This window comes from Oryctolagus cuniculus, chromosome 1, assembly GCF_964237555.1.
Source record: "Oryctolagus cuniculus chromosome 1, mOryCun1.1, whole genome shotgun sequence".
In the NCBI taxonomy this organism is placed as follows: Eukaryota; Metazoa; Chordata; class Mammalia; order Lagomorpha; family Leporidae; genus Oryctolagus; species Oryctolagus cuniculus.
The window spans coordinates 222,197,229-222,213,667 of record NC_091432.1 but is presented as its reverse complement, the minus strand read 5'-3'; the positions used below and the strand labels follow the sequence as shown (position 1 = coordinate 222,213,667).

The following is a 16,439-nucleotide window of genomic DNA, read 5'->3' as shown; positions in this document are numbered from 1 at the left end:
AGACATTTATTTGTTTGAAAGGCAGAGCATCAGATAGAGAAGATGATACAAAAATAAATATCTTCCATTCACTGGTTCATTTCCCAAATGCCCACAACAGCCAGAACTGGGACAAGCTGAAGCCACAAACTTCATTAGGATCTCCTCCATGAGTGGTAGGATCCCAAGATTTCAGGCCACCATCTTATGCCTCCCAGGTATGTTAACAGAAAGCTGAATAGGAAGCAGAATATAGTTTGAATTATATTCACTCAGATTTGAGATGTGGGCATCCCAAGGGGCAGTTCAACCTGCATCACAACATTGGCCATTTTCTTTATTTCCTTTTTATTTATTCTTTAACTTTTACACTCATCCATATTATTTTTGACCGGTAGAGTGGACAGTGACAGAGAGAGAGAGAGACAGAGAGAGAAACATCTTCCTTTTTGTCGTTGGTTCACCCCCCAATGGCCGCTACGGCCAGTGTGCTGCGTCCAGCACACTGCGCTGATCCAAAGCCAGGAGCCAGATGCTTCTTCTGGTCTCCCATGCGGGTGCAGGGCCCAAGGACTTGGGCCATCCTCCACTGCACTCCCGGGCCACAGCAGAGAGCTGGACTGGAAGAGGAGCAACCAGGACAGAACCGGCACCCCAACTGGGACTAGAACCTGGGGAGCCGGCGCCGCAGGCGGAAGATTAGCCTAGTTAGCTGTGGCACTGGCCAAACTCATCAGTATTTGTCATAAACTTTTAAAGCAAAATGATTTGGGCACTATGTTTCCATCCACAAACCTCAGTGACTTACTTTTTTTTTTTTTTTTTGAGAGGCAGAGTTAGTGAGAGAGAGAGAGAGAGACAGAGACAGAGAGAAAGGTCTTCCTTCTGTTGGTTCACCCCTCAAATGGCTTCTACAGCCAGCGCACTGCGCCAATCTGAAGCCAGGAGCCAGGTGCTTCCTCCTGGTCTCCCATGTGGCTGTAGGGCCCAAGCACTTGGGCCATCCTCCACTGCCTCCCCGGGCCATAGCATAGAGCTGGCCTGGAAGAGGAGCAACCAGGACAGAACCGGCGCCCCAACCGAGACTAGAACCCGGAGTGTTGGTGCTGCAGGAGGAGGATTAGCCTAGTGAGCTTACTTTTTAACAGCTTTACATCAACCCTAGGTAGGTTTATCAGTTTTTACCCTTAATAATACTTTTCTTCGGAAAACACGCCTTGTGGAGAGTTCCTCCCATAAACTTGTTTCAGTTTAAACTATTTCTGGAGGATGAGTACATGCAGGTTCCGTAACTACAGGGGAAAGTTTAAAAAGTACACTCTATAAGATGAAGCTCAAGGCATTTTAAAAAGTATTTTTCTTTTAAACACCAAGGCTTAGCTCAGAACACTTTAGTGACAAAAGATCTGGTCTCCTAAGGATTCCAGCTTGATAGCTAACCGCTGTAGACCACAAAGTTAACGATGGGTTACATACATCTTACATCAAGTGTTATCTCATCTGCTGCAAGCCAATGTGAAACCAGAGAAGCGTTACTACCTCTGCTTGTTCCTAACATCACAGGATCACTTAGAAGTAGAAAGAAATCTTATCTTTCCCTTAAGTAGTTGTCATGCCATACAGATTTTTAAAATTGTTAACAAGAATACAGAAAAAAATCCTGAAAAATATATTATCAGAGGGAGCGAAGGTAAAGTATTGAACACGTGTCCAAGTCATCTGTCAGGCACAGCTTAGTCTATTTCCTTCATGTGTGATGTGCCATCGTCACCTTCCAGGGACAGCACTTCTTCAGTTACTGCAGTATTAATGTCATCAGCAGTTGGGTCATCTTCATCCATACCCAGACCAAGTTCATCATCCTGTAGACCCTGTTAGCATGTGTTTGAGGATCTTCCAGAAGAAAGGAACGCAGTTTCATGAAGCAAGATAACCAGATCCTTCACAGACTTCGCATTCTTATCAGCCTCTGCCTTTTGTCTCAAGGACTCAATAATGGAATGGTCAGGGTTTATCGCCAGGTGTTTCTTTGCTGCCATGTAATCCATTGTTGGGTTGTCTCTTAGGGCCTGAGCTTTTGTGATTCTTTCCATGTTAGCTGTCCAGCTGTAAGTGCCTGTGACAATACAGCATGGAGATATCACCAATCTGTTTGTTACAACTCTCTTTTCAACTTTTTTATACAATATATCTTTCATGCTTTTACAGAAGTTTTCAAACTTTGTTCTTTTCTCTTCCTGTTTCTTTTTCTCTTCTTCATATTCTGGAAGCTCCAAACCCTCCTTGCTGATGGACACTAAAGTCTTCCCATCAAATTCCTTCAGCTGCTGGATGTAATACTTGTCAATGAGCTCAATCATGTAGATCAGTTCCAAGCAGTGCTTCTAAAGGTGCTCCATGAAGACCAAGTTTGCTACCTAGTCCTTGGTCCCACCCGTGATGTAGTAAATGTGTTGCTGGTGCAATAGGCGTTGAGAGAAACTATCTCATCACCAGAAGCAGATGTCTGGTAACTTAGCAGCTCAGAAAGCTTCTTTTAGTATTGAGTCTCCATGTATTCAAAACTCTATATTTTTAGAGAACTGCTCATATACTTTTTATAATTCTCTGTATCTTCTGCCAGTTCAGTGAAGAGTTTTAAACATTTTTGTCCAAATTAATGAGAATGTTTATCCTTCTATTTAAAATGTCTTCTCACCATTATGCAAACCACTGTCAGAATCAATTAGTGCAATTAAGACCTTCTCTAGCATATAAACTATGACAAATGGTGGGGAGTAGATACAAGCACAGCAGTGCTACCTTAAGTCTCAAGCAAAGTTATTCTGATTCCAATTTAGGATCCTGTGCTAGTACCGCATTGTTTTACTTTTCCAATTTTATGATTTTTGCTACTTTGCCTTCTGTTCTAATTTGATCCACATTGCTTTAATTACAGTTTCTGAATTCCCTGTACACTGTGACAGACATCTAGATTCTAAATATTACATTTATCAATGGCTTTCTCTTAGTTTCTGCCTTATGTTTGCTTTCCCCAGAGTCAAACATCCCGAGCTACCATCTATCATCTATTTCCAGTTTCAACCCTTCAGTAGTGAATAATTTTCTGCTTTGATTGTCTTTGAAACCACGGCTTTGCCTCAAATACATACAGGTCTGTATGGGTAGTCATGAAATTATAGGTCATTACAAGCACGTGAGGCAAGGTCAAGGAATTCAGAGATCAGGGGGATAAATGAATAGTGGGAATTAACTAATTAGCCACGAAGACTGATAAAGCTAAAAGAAGGAGCACTATGGACTCCACGCCTAAGAATGAAGAAATGGAAAGAAAAATAGATAGATTAGGACTAGGATCACTACATGTTGATGTCCTGTGAGGGATTCAAATACCTGAAACATAGGTCCTGACAAATATCATAATGCTACAACGACAGTCCTAAAAGGGCCTTTTAACAGGTGACTGAGGCTGTTGCAATGAAGCAAAGTACCCTAGGAAGTAGATTCTCTGTAGCCATTACTGGATAATAAAAAAGACCCCAGAGGTTAGCATACCAAACCTCCCATATTCTCCATAGCAAAACACAATCGGCCCATGTAACATTTGTATCACAAATCAAATTCATTCTCCAGAAAACAAAGCCTAACAGATTGAAAATTTATTAGCATCTGCTGTGTTGTGATTATGGCTTTTAAAATGATTCACATCACACATGTGAAATCCACAAATACATTTTACCATTGCAAAATACATGGCATTTAGGTCGTATATAATGAAAGATTTTATCTAACACAGGATGCTGCCTGTTTTTATTGCTCCCTGCCAAGAGAATGCCTGAAATGCTATTGTTGGTTTAATATAATAATAAAATGAGATTGCACCCAATACCAAAGCCAGAAGGACACCCATATTGAAGAAAATAGATTGATTTCTCTGAGGACATAAATGACTTTTTTGTGAATTTAACTTTAAGAAAGAGAGTTGTTTAAGTAATCACATTTGAGGTGTCCATTCTCAAAATATGGTTTCATTGTTAAAAATAAAAACTACTCTCTTTTCCAAGAAACCGAAAGTATTATATTTATTTTTTGTTGAGCCTATATGATTTCCAAGGCTGTTTACATCAGTAGAGGACTCTAAAAGAGTAGCCTTGGGTTACAATAAATATTTGAGTTTCATAAAAGCTAATTTCCATTTCATTGTAAGTAAATCTACAGAGGGTGTGAGTCCATAGTAATTTACTACTTAATGCTTTGTATACTTCTTAGAGAGTTATAACTTTAATATATAATGGGTTTAATTGAAATTAACTTATTTTTATGAAATCTAATTAAATGAACCAATATCAAGAAATGAGGAAAGGGATGCAATTGATACTACAGCACATTTTACATATTCAGTAAACAACTGACAAATGTTTTCACAAACTGGATGAGTAGATGAATGATATACACAATATACAGATAAATGACTGAGGATTTATATTTACTGTTGGTCTAAGACAAACTTTCTGCCACTGAGATTGAGACTAAGGGAAGGACGACACCATGGCTGTAAGCCTAACTACTGAAGGAAATCTGTAGGAGTGGAAATTATTTGCTCTTCATCTTATTAGACAAGTATTTAATTATTATATACCTCTTCTCTTATTTGTAAAATTTAAAAAATTAATAAAATCAACTAATTATGACTGCTGTGATGGTTATATGAGTTAATACAATATGTGTAAGTTAGGAGCTTTGATTGGTATGTGACACATAGTAACTTCCATGTACATTGGCTATTTTTAGTATAAAAACTCAACTGTCATTTCAAACTGAATCTATTTCTTAAATCTCTTCCCTACCTCTGATTACATTAACTGTACCTGGAGATCACTCAGATTATGCCTTGAATGTATAGACTGTTTTTAGCAGGTACCATTCACAGATAGCCAGAAGAGTGTCCTTGAATATTCTGGTTCAACAATTGCCAAACTTCAATAATTATCAAAGAATTGTAATGAGATTTTATATAGAAATTAAAATCTTAAACACATAAAAATTAAACCATCCTACTTTGGTTTGGATAACTTTTGAGGCCTTCTATCTAAAGATCGATTGGCCTTCCCTGTTGGAAAATGAGGAAGATGCCCTCAGTCATTCCACTAGGGAACCTGAGATTCTAAAAGGAAAAGTAAAGTCCTACAAAAGAACTAAAAAATATAAATAGAGAAAAAAAATACAATGAGAAATCACAGTTTACAACTTAACACTATTGTGCCCAAATTTGGTACATTTTTAAATCAATTTATTTATTTAGATAAAGGGAACATATTTTGTATATTTCTTATACAAAGAACATAATGATTTTCCCACCCACCCTCTTTCCCACCCATTCCTTACACTCATCCTTTCTCCTCCTTCCTTTTTTATTTTTTCTTTTAATTTTGGTGATGACATATTTTCCATTTACTTTAAACCAATAAGCTTAATCCTTTACTAAAGAATTCAACAAGTAAGTAGAAAGTGAGTAAATAGAAAGAATATGGTGCCTCAGGAATATAGACTAAGGCTTTAAACAAAAATCAAATCCGAAGATGTCAATTTCACTAATTTTTATTACTTTTTTGTAATCTCTATATTAGCTACCACAAATCAGGTAAAACATATATTTGTCTTTTGCGAACTGGCTTATTTCATTTAGTATAATGGCCTCTAGTTGCATCCCTTTTGTTGCAAAAGACAGGATTTCCTTCCTTTTTGTGGCTGAGTAGTAGTCCATAGTGTGTGTGTGTGTATGTGTATGTGTGTGTGTGTATCACATTTTCTTTATCCAATTATCAGTTGGTTTACATCTGGGTTGATTCCATGTCTTAGCTATTGTGAATTTATCTGCTATAAACATGGAGATACGGATAACTATTTAATATGCTGATTTTATTTCATTTGGGAACATTCCCAAAAGTGAGATGGATTGGTCATATTGTAGGTCGATTTTTAGGTTTCTGAGGAATCTCCATACCATCTTCCATAATAGCTGTATTAGTTTACATGCCCAACAAGAGTGTATGAAGATAACTTTTTCTCTACATCCTCATCATCATTTCTTATCTTTTGATTTTTGGATGATAGTCATTCTAACTGATGTGAGATGAAATCTCTCTATGGATTTTCTTTGCATTTCCCCGATGGCTAGTGATCCTGAGCATCTTTTATGTGTCTATTGGCCATTTGCATTTCGGCCTTTGTAAAATGCCTATTCATGTCCTTAACACATTTCTTAACTAGATTGTTTGCTTTGTTGTTGTTGAGTTTCTTGTTCTCCTTATATATTCTGCATGTTAATCCTTTAACTGTTGTATAGTTTGCAAATATTTTCTCCGGTTCTGTCATTTACCTCTTCACTTTGAGTGTCTCCTTTGCTGTGCAGAAGCTTCTTAGGTTGATGCAATCATTTGAATCTAATTAATTCCCATGTCTCCTATGCCCAAGACTAGAGATCTCCACTGTTCCTGTATTTGCTAACTCATGACTGCCATATTGGGTATAATACCTTTGCTTCTTTGAGAAACTGCTTCTTTGAACTCTATTAACTTAGAATATTTTCTTGAGTTGACTAGAGGCACAATCATGGTTAACAACCAAGTAAGATACATAATACTTGCCTCCTCAGTTACTTTGTTTACTGGGTGGAGTGGCTTCCTGATGTTCCATGAAGCTGGGCTTATTACATCACTGACTGTTTTCCATCTTCACTGGGTCAAGTCCCTGGTGTAGATGTTTTCTGTGCTGATATCTACACCACCCAGACCTCAATACAACTGAATCAATCACACTTGAGCTATTCAAAAATTGTAAGGGTGGTTATCATATCCCAGATACATGTCCTCATCACCAATTACAAGCCAATGCTCATGTACTAATTAGCTTCAAATTTTGAATAATGAAATATCCAGAGGGGAGTAAGTACCCTCAGAAATTCATAGAGCTTCACTCCTAAGTATGTTAATTTTTTTTCTGTCTCTGAAGTAGCCTAGATGATGAACTCAGGAGAAAAACAAAATACACTAAGTGCAGGAATTTAATCCACTCACCTCTTCATTACAGCCTGCAAAGTAGAACAGTAATGAAGAGATTAAAAGGACCACCCCAAACAGATGGAAATTCAGAGTATAATGAACAAAACCACTTTTCATTGCACTTCACTGCAACTCTGTTGGCAGCATGACATTTATTCTGTGCTTCCTGTCTACGATGGCCTCATTTACCAGAAAGGTGTTATGGCCCAGGTGACCTACAGAGGGTATTGTTCACTATTCCTCAAATATAAATTATGGTTAAACACACAGACAGACAGACACACGACACACACACATTTTGTTTCTTTCACTTTAAAAATCCAGAGTGGAAAGTATTCCAAATTGTAAAATTTGAAGTCTTACATCTCAGTTGTTCACTCTTTCATTATTATTCTTTGTGGACTAAAGGTCATTGAAGTAGAACTATATCTTCTGCCCTACTCCAATGCATGGTTTATTTTAGCAAAGAACATGGGTGAAGATATGCAGATCTCTCCTAAAATTCTATTGGGATTTTGTTTTAGCCCTTAGCACACATAATGATAATTATATCATCATACTAGTTGTATTGTGAATTCATGATTACTGGAATTTTATTTAGCCTATTAATTATCCATTTCCTATTAATTATCCATTTCCTATGTCTAGCAGAGTGTCTGGCAAAAGTACACAACTAAACCATTAGTTTTATTGATGAATTAAGGAAATTATAAACAAAGGAATTTTCTTTCCATTATATATAAAAGGAAGTTTGACAATCAGGAAATGAGTTGGATCACAAGAAAAGCAGACAATAAAAACAACATTTTTTGAAATCATATCACAAATCAGCTTTGGGAAGATCTTATCTTATATATTTTATGAATTAATAAAATAAAACTTAGATATTTCAAGAAAATCTTCCTAGTAATATATCTACTTAGAAATGACATCAAGATTAAATATTCATTTAACATCACTCTCTGAATGGCTTAGCAATATATTGAATATCCTTGTTGTATATAGAGATACCTCAAAAAGTTCATAGAAAATATAATTAAAGATATATTCATTTAGGTGCAGAAATTTTTTAAACCAATGCAGAATAGTTTTTGGTATGTGTGCTTTACATAAACTTTTTGAAGACCCTTCATTAGAATGATCTACTCCAACCAGATGAAATTTAGGGATATTTTAAAAATATAGAGTTTATGTTTCGGTGCTACAATATCTAAAGCAAAAGTAAGAAACATGGGTGTCAGGAAACCATATGTAAAAAAAAATACATTTTGTAAAAAGTAAGCCTCTTTTGAATCAGAAATAAAGTATGCATGGCAAAAGGCTGCAATAACTAAGCCATTAACTAATTAATTGAGGGCAATGGCAATCTTGTTATTTTTAAAGATGTGTACACCAGAACTGTAGCAGCTTGTCTAATTCTGGACAGCACAATTGTGGTACAACAATGCCTAGAGGAAAGCAACCGCCATTGGGAAGCAGTCAATGCCTTAGAAAAAGGAAGTATTTTGTCCTGGGGTAGAGCATATGAGTGCTTGGATAATGCACCACAGCCTTAGGAGAGCTGAAAGCCCATCATGACCAGAAGCTGAAGATTTGTGTTGTCTGGCCCAGATGAATGAAATTTTGATCATAATGCAAATCTCAAAAAAGCAATTTAAGTGGCAGGGGTGTGGCACAGAGGGTTATGTATGTCAGTGTGACACTGATAGCTCACATAAGCACCAGTTTGAGTCTTGGCTGCTCCACTTCCAATCCAACTCCCCGCTAAGGTACTTGGGAAAGCAGTAGAAGCTGGCCCAAGTGTCTGGGTCCCTGCACCCATGTGGAGACCTAGATGGAATTCCAGGTGCTTGGCATTGGCCTGGCTCAGTCCCAGCTATATGTGAAATTAACCATCAGACAGAAGGTCTCTCCCTCTCTCTGTAACTCTGACTTTCAAATAAGTAAACACTTAAAAATAAACTGATTAATTCAAGTTAAAAAGAGCCACAAGAAGATAAATATGTTGCTCCTAGAATATTGGGACTTTCCTTTTACTAGAAATATTTTAAGAATCAGAAAGGCCATAACATAGAGGAACTGCAGAAGGGATTGAATTTATATGGTTGGACTACCTTAGAGGATTATCAAATACATTGCAAACACACTGCTACCCTTCCAAGTAAACTCATTAAATACAGTATTTATCTATCATGGCACATTTCATGATGCTTCCTCAGAATCTTTCTGAACACAAGACTTCAAGAAACCACTTCCAATTGACATATGATAGGGAAACACTTGTTCTCAGTGTATCCATATTTGATATAAAACATGGTTCCAATCCTAGCTGCCCATCAGCATTAGCTGTAGAAATTTTGGAAATATTAAAAACTTGAGGTATCCAAGTTCTATCTCATTTTTTCTGAAAAATAAAATTCTGAACCCAATAATTTGTATATGAAAACCATCCCCAGATGTATCATCTAGCACAGATTGGCAAACTAGTATTTATCAACTGTAAATACAATAAGCCTTTGGATATTTGATATCAAATGATTAAAAATAAAAATGTCCATGTGCTGGGCTGACACTATGGCATAGCAGATAAAGTTTCCACCTGTGGTATTGGCATTCCATATAGGCAACAGTTCAATTCCCAGCTGCTCCATCTAGTTCCCTGCTGGTGTGTCAGGGAAGGCAGCAAAGGATGGCCCAAGTGCTTGGCCCCCTACACCCATATGGGAGAAGAGGAAGCTCCTGGCTCTGGCTTTTGACCAGTCCAGCTCTTGTTGTTGTGGGTATTTGAAGAATGAACCAGCATGTAGATCTCTCTCTCTCTCTCTCTCTCTCTCTCTCTCTCTCTGTTCCCTCCCCTCAAAATCTCTGCCTTTCAAAAAAAGTCCATGAGCCCATAATCACCTACTCTAATTTTATCTTTCTTTATGTGTTTATGTATTATCCATATATGCAATGTCTTCTGTGTCCTTGCCCCCTCACTGGATGAAATGCTTTGTGCTTACACATTCCTTCAATATAGATTTATGTATGCATCAGATCCTGACTTGTATGGACTGGGTGAATCACACTACCTGTTAGAGTATAAAAGAGCAAACATTAGTAAAACTGATAACACGCCTTGTGGTGGTGACTCAACCAAAACAAGCACATCTGTCATTCAAGTGCAGTCTGCCAGCTTTTCACCAGGGGAAATGCAATTGAATAATAATGCACCATGCACAAAGCAACTTCAGTAATGCTCCCTGCCAAGTAAAATCCCCTTAAGTCGGAAATATGTGCTAATACTGGGCAAGTCCACAGTCACATAATATAAGCAGGCCAAAATCTATGTCCTCAGATCACAGTCTTAAATTCATTAACCCATCCACCAAGGGTCAAGCAGTTCTCTGCTCAGTTAGTACAACAGCTATATTCCCTGCACCGTAGATACTTCAAGATGAGAGGTGAAAACACAAACAGTATGTTTGGAAGTAAGAATTACAGACAGTGGCCAGAGTTGTGCCATAGCAGGTAAAGTTGCTATCTGTGTCTCCAGCATCATATATAGGTGATGGTTTATGGCCCAGATGCTCCACTTCTGATCCAGGTCCCTGCTAAAGGCCTTGGAAAAGCAGCTGAAGATGGCCTGTATGTGGGATACCTGGATGAAGTTTCAGGTTCCTAGCTTCAGCCTGGATCAGCCCTGATAGTTGTGACCATCTTGGGACTTATTCACTGGAGGGATGTGTGTATGTGTGTGTGTGTCTCCTTCTCTGTAACTCAGACTAACAAATAAGGAAATAGCTTTTAAAAAAAGTTACAGACAGGGTAGAAGCAAAGTGTAAACTTGGAGAGTCTCATAAGACAAGGTCTATGATAAAATTTGGCCTTTAAATTGGGGTGGAAAGACAGACATGCCATGAAGTGTTTCAAATGAAATGCTATATTTTGCATTTTGGAAAGAACACTTGTTCTGTGCCAAATAGAAAGGAGAGCAGCCAGGACTTGAGGGAATTATACCCATAAGAAGACTGCACTGGCCGGCGCCGTGGCTCAATAGGCTAATGCTCCACCTAGTGGTGCCGGCACACCAGGTTCTAGTCCTGGTCGGGGCGCTGGATTCTTTCCTGGTTGCCCCTCTTCCAGGCCAGCTCTCTGCTGTGGCCCGGGAAGGCAGTGGAGGATGGCCCAAGTGCTTGGGCCCTGCACCTGATGGGAGACCAGGAGAAGCACCTGGCTCCTGGCTTCCAATCAGCGCAGTGCACTGGCCGAAGTGCACCAGCCGTGGCAGCCATTGGAGAGTGAACCAATGGAAGGAAGACCTTTCTCTCTGTCTCTCTCTCTCACTATCCACTCCGTCTTTAAAAAAAAAAAAAAAAAAAACAAAAAAAAAAAAAAAAACAAGAAGACTGCATAGCACTTGTGGATGGGGCGTTCCTTCTTCTTTAACAGAGGTGGCTAGCAATGTCTATATCCAGTTCTAAATTCAGTGACTTCAAGTTGGTAACATGAGATTAGTGTGGTGGGAGTATTTATACCACAGAAACTGGAAAATTCTACAAATAGGTTTTTTTTTTCCTCAGAGATTTAGATGTTACACATATATCTGTATTCATTCATGTCAAACATACATTTTGTGCCTACATATGATATGAAAGAAGGCTCAGATACAAAAGTCTGATCAAAAAGCTTTCTTGGGGTGAGTTGAGTCTAGCACTTAGGATGCTGGTTTGAGTGCCCCAGTCTCATATCACAAGGCCTGGATTCAAGTATGAGCTTTGCTCTTGATTCCAGCTTTCTGCTAATGCACACCTGAGAAGGAAGAAGGTGATGGGTCAAATAATTGAGTTCAAAAAGGAGGAGACTTGTAACTGAGTTCTCCCAGATCTTGGATTCAGCTTGGTATCTGGATAATGAACAAGTGAATAGGAGCTCTCTCTGTCTCTCTTCCTCGTATATAAGTCTTGACTGTGAGTACTCAACATAGGAGTTTTGTTGATGATATTATCTGTCATCAATAAAGGCCTTCATTTGAAAGACAGTCTTTAAAAAAGATTTTATTTGCTTACTTGAAAGGCAGAGTACTGGCGGTGGGGAATCTATTTTCTATCCACTGGTTCATTCCCTAACTGCCTACAACAGGGGAAGATGGATTAGGCCAAAGGCAGAAGCTAGGAGTCAGAAACTCCATCTGCATCTCCCACATGGGCATCAGGGACACAAATATTCTGACTGTCATCTGTTGCCTCCCAGGCACATTAGAAATAAATTCAGTCAGAATCAGAGGAGCTGGGACTGGATCCTAAGCACTCCAATATAGGATGTAGGTTCCCCAAGCAGCAGCTTAACCTGCTGCACCACAACATTTGCTCCTTGAAAAGTACTTTTATATTGATTTTTCTATATACTTTATTCTTTGGTAAAGCGAAGATAATCATTACCCTCATTTTATTTACAGAAAAGAGAGACTTAACAGAGATAATAGAAATTTTCAGAGAATTAATGAAAACATTCATGAAATACCCTAAACAGAATGTTGGGCATATAATGATTACTCAATAAATTGTAGCTAATATTGCTGGTATTAAAGCAATTACTTAAGTATCAAACAAACTTGAAACCTTGGTAGGGTAGATAGTACTGACTATGTTTCTTAAAAGTAATAGGGAACTGGATTAGAAATTGTAAGAGTGCCTTAAAAATAGAAGTTTTTTTCACTCCTGGTCCAGTGTTACATCCATCATGCGTGTTACAGTTTACTTATTTGTTTATTTATCATGTATTCAGTCAGCCAGTGCATACTGGTTACTTACTATACACACTTGCTACAATGAAGAAGCAGCAAAAAAAAAAAAAAAATACACTTTCTCCCTAAAGGAACAAACATTATAGTAATGAATGACAGGATTAGCATAATAACATGAATAATTAAATATATAATCTATGCTGGGTGGCAACTATGGCCACGAAGAATGACCTTTCTGAAGGAGTGAAGAGGAATGGTGTTTTAAGTAGGGTGGTCCCTGAAGTCTTCTTTGTGGAGGTGCAGTCTACACTGTACAAATGACTTGATGAACTGGAACAATGCTATGGGATGACGACTCCAAAAAGAGGGCATAGACAGTACAAAAACTACGAGATAGGAGAACGTGTGGATATTTGAGGAAAGTAAGATGATCATAGTAAGTAGAGCAGAGTCAGCCTGAAAGGAGACAGAAGCAGAGGATGGAACCAAAAGTAGCATGCTAAAACCAGATCACAGACACTTTGTGGTCCAGAAACAGAGTGCTTCTTTGAAATATGTCCATTGTATTAAATGTAGATTGCTTGCAGTAGACGGTGGGGGATTTCAGGTAACATTCTAAAGTGCTTTCCTGGTGAACTCATAGAATACTTCCATCAGAATGCATGCAGGTTAGTTGTTCTCTCTGGATCCTTTCCATTGCTCATTCCTAAGTTTTATTGGGAGGATGTTCACTAACTAATTACTTCATTCATTCACTTATTCTTTATGACTTCTCCTTCTATGTGTCAGACATTGTTCTAGCTCATGGAAAGAAACCAAAAGGCCCCTTGCTTCCAAGACTGAAAATTAAATAAAAAATACGAACCTAATCATAGGAAATAAAATTCAGAGCGGCAAGAGCTACATGCACACAATTATTCAGGAAATGCATGTGCCTGCATATCCTTACAATTCACAGTCATGAGTATCATAGTGTAGGACATTCTGAAATGCAATTCTATGACTCACAAGAATGATAGAGCCCATGAATGTACCACATAGCATTTTTTTGTCCACTCTGGAAAAATCAGCAATAAAGATGGGAAACATTATTTTGTTGTTTTTAACTAAACTCTATAACAGGAATAATATTACCTTTAATGAGGCTGGGGAACTTCCTCTGAGGAGTATAAAGCCCTTTACTGATGCTATTCCATTAATTCTCCTTGTGCCTGGAATCTGGCACCTGAAGCACAATGCATTATGCAAAACCAAAGCACACTTTGCATAGAGAAAGGATTATGTTTCAATGTTTCCCTTGTGCTGTACTTCCAAATGCTGGCAGTTATATTCTTGCTCTTAATGTTAAAATAATCCTAAGTGGCGTATGTCTTACACACACACACACACACACACACAGAGACTTCGAAAGTTAATGAAAAAAAGTAATTAAAAATAGGTTTATTTTGGTGAAATCGTTTTGAGATTCACGAGGTTTTTGCATATGAAATTTTTATGAACTTCTAAAAGACCCAGCACATATGTGGAAAATGTACATTAGGATAAATCTATGCATGATTTCAAATTTTTTGCACCAAAACAAACTTGTCTTTTAATTGCATTACTTTGTGAATTTTTTGAAGTATGCGGGAGAAGATGAGAGAGATAGTGAGAGACAGAGAAGAGGAAGAGGAGAAGAGAGAAGAGGGTTTGAGTTTAGCACACGTGGGTAAAAATGTATTTCCTTTATTGATTAAGGAACAAGATTTTAAGAAGGTTCTGATCCATTTGCATTGTTTATGAAAATCTTTTGTAGAATTCTATAATAATTCTAAATGTTAAAGTGCTAGGTCCACAAATACATGTGTAATTAATTTGATACAACCACCGTGTGCCCAGACTGGTGTTAGATATTTTGAAAAAAAAAAAAAAAAGTGACATCAAGACAAGTTCTGTGATTCAGGATGGAAAAATAACTGCCTTAGATAAAGCAGTTAATTTGCAATAAAACTTAGAGCAAACCCTTCTTGTGAATTTAAAGAAGGCAGAGATCAATGTTGACTCAAACGTTAGGAAGATCTCTAAGATGAACAGTAGATCTGAACTGGTCTTTGAAGATTAGGGAGGATTCAGAAAGGTGATTTTGCAATACTATTCCACGGATGGAGATGTTGCTTATAATGCAAATATTCCTAAATGCAAAAACAGCCTGAGGTCACCCAGTCTTTCCAAAGGCTCACTCCTTGGGGTGAACTTCCCACCATGCAATTTTTGGACTGAAGACTCTTCTCCTAATTCTCAGCATGTCCAAAGGTGGTGATTAAATAAACCTGTAGGCTTTTTGTCACTTCTAGTCTATACCCTTTTCTATGCTTTTTCTTTACTTGCACTGGATGCGTTCTGGCCCCGATTTCCCTGTGCAGACTCTGCTGCCTTCTGCCATCATCCTTCTGGCCTCTCTCTTCAGCTTCATTCTTCTTCTCTATTGATTTTGTGTCCGTCCAATGCTTCACTGACCAAACACTTGCAATCCAATACCTTTGGTAGTCACCTACCTTTTTTTCTGAACATTGAAGAATATTGAGAGAAAGGAAAACACCAAGTAAGAGCAACTTAAAACTGGACATAGAAAATCACTAGAGCTGAAATTAATCAACAGCTTTCGTTAGCTTCTCCGCAGGAATCTCTGACAAGTTTTGGCTCCATGACCTCTAGCCTATGACACATCCTTGTGGTCTTTGTCACATTTCCTTCAGTTGTGGTACCTGAGGTTGTTATTCAAGGGTACTCCTTTCGAGTTGTAAAATTTGAGTAAGTTTGTTCTTCTATAAAATTGAGGTAATACTCAAGGTACCTATTGCAAAGGGTTGTGCAAAATTCACAGCTGAAACACTGAGGGTCTCAAACATTTTCAAGCATACCAGAGAGTATTAGCTACTAACATTATTATCCATCTCACTGAATTTCTGGATCCTCATATAGTCTTTCCCAGGGAACCAAGAGAAAAGAGAACTCCTTTTTATTTTCACACTCGGAGGAATTTGTCTCCCTCAGTCTCAGTCTGTCTCAATCAGGTCCTTCTCTTTCACAATCTTTTGAGTTTTGTTTAACAATTTTCAAAAGGAAAGAGATTTATTCCTAAAAGAAATATAGCTATTTTTCTTAGGTGATTTTCTTTCCAGTGAGTTGATTAGTTACACAATGATAGAAAATCAGTGATTTGAAATGATTCTTTAAGATCCATTCAGGTCAGATTCCCTATTTCATCGATGAGCAAATTGAGAGCCAAAAAGATGAATGGAATTTCTTAAGATCATCCACAGAATTAATAGGTAATATAAAACTAAAAATCTAAATTCTAGGGCAGTCAATGTGAGACAGAGTTAAGCTACTGTCTCTAATGCCTGAATTCCATAGTGGAATGCCTGGTTCCATCCAGCTTCATGCTAATGTGTATCTTGGGAGAAATAGAACACGAGGTATCAAGTACTTGGATTCCTACCACCATGCGGGAGACACAAATGGAGTTCCTGGTTCCTCACTTTGGCCTGAACCAGCCTTAGCTTTTGTAAGCATTTGAGGCACTAAACTGTAGTTGGAAGATATCTCCCCACCCCCACCACTACACCTCTTTCTTGCTCTGCCTTTCAAATAAATAAAAATAAATGTATATTTATAAAATCTGGTTTCTTCCC

At 38.0% G+C, this 16,439-nt stretch overlaps 1 pseudogene; it reads right to left on the bottom strand.

Moving 5' to 3' along the window:
* Window positions 1-1,712: 1,712 nt before the first annotated feature.
* Window positions 1,713-2,635, bottom strand: LOC103352043 (heat shock protein HSP 90-alpha pseudogene; annotated as a pseudogene).
* Window positions 2,636-16,439: the final 13,804 nt, after the last annotated feature.